Source organism: Cicer arietinum, chromosome 3 (genome assembly GCF_000331145.2).
Source record: "Cicer arietinum cultivar CDC Frontier isolate Library 1 chromosome 3, Cicar.CDCFrontier_v2.0, whole genome shotgun sequence".
Lineage (NCBI taxonomy): Eukaryota > Viridiplantae > Streptophyta > Magnoliopsida > Fabales > Fabaceae > Cicer > Cicer arietinum.
The window spans coordinates 61,462,051-61,463,526 of NC_021162.2; positions in this window are offsets into that span (position 1 = coordinate 61,462,051).

Consider the following 1,476-nt stretch of genomic DNA (forward strand, 5'->3'; position numbering starts at 1 on the left):
ATTCTATTTATTGATATAAATTGTTCCTTTAATTATATATTTTAAACTCTATATCATATCTTTGTTGTTTTAAATTCACTCTAAGAGATTTTTGAATTTTAAGTTTTAATCATTGTCTGGACTACATTGTGTGACATTTGAATACCCTCTACGAGTTTAAAGTGACTTTTTTCTCTTTATATGTTATTAATATTTTCAAATTAAATACAAAAATAAAACACAAAATGGGTAGAGATTGATCCCTCTGTTTTCAATATTATTTTCTCCTCTAATTTTTTGTCATATTTATTACTCTTGTTCTTCTTTGTTATATTTCTCTAAACTATTTTTGTCATAAAGCATTCATAGTATAAATTCAAAATTTTGAAGAACAATTGTTTATTTAATAATAGCTAACACAACATTAATAACATATGGTAGAAATGTTTATTTTATAATAAATAAACATATTATTAAAGATAAGAGTATACTAATACTACTACTACTACAAGATTACTAATAAATTTACATATTAAAAAATACAAATTATACCAACATGTATTCTATTTATTGATATAAATTGTTCCTTTAATTATATATTTTAAACTATATCATATCTTTGTTGTTTTAAATTCACTCTAAGAGATTTTTGAATTTTAAGTTTTAATCATTGTCTAGACTACATTGTGTGACATTTGAATACCATCTACGAGTCTAAAGTGACTTTTTTCTCTCTATATGTTATTAATATTTTTAAATTAAATATAAAAATAAAACACAAAAATGGGTAGAAATTGATCCCTTCTGTTTTCAATATTATTTTCTCCTCTAATTTTCTGTCATACTTATTACTCTTGTTCTTCTTTGTTATATTTCTCTAAACTATTTTTGTCATAAAACTTTCATGGTATAAATTCAAAATTATGAAGAACAGTTTTTTATTTAATAATAGCTAACACAACATTAATAACATATAGTAGAAATGTTTATTTAATAATAAATAAACATATTATTAAAGATAAGAGTATACTAATACTACTACTACAAGATTACTAATAAATTTACATATTATTAAATTAAAAAATACAAATTACACCAACAGGTATTCTATTTATTGATATAAATTGTTCCTTTAATTATATATTTTAAACTCTATATCATATTTTTGTTGTTTTAAATTCACTCTAAGAGATTTTTGAATTTTAAGTTTTAATCATTGTCTAGACTACATTGTGTGACATTTGAATACCCTCTACGAGTCTAAAGTGACTTTTCTCTCTCTCTATATATTATTAATATTTTTAAATTAAATATAAAAATAAAACACAAAGATTGGTAGAAATTGATCCCTTCAGTTTTTAATATTATTTTCTCCTCTAATTTTCTGTCATACTTATTACTCTTGTTCTTCTTTGTTATATTTCTCTAAACTATTTTTGTCATAAAACTTTCATGGTATAAATTCAAAATTTTGAAGAACAATTGTTTATTTAATAA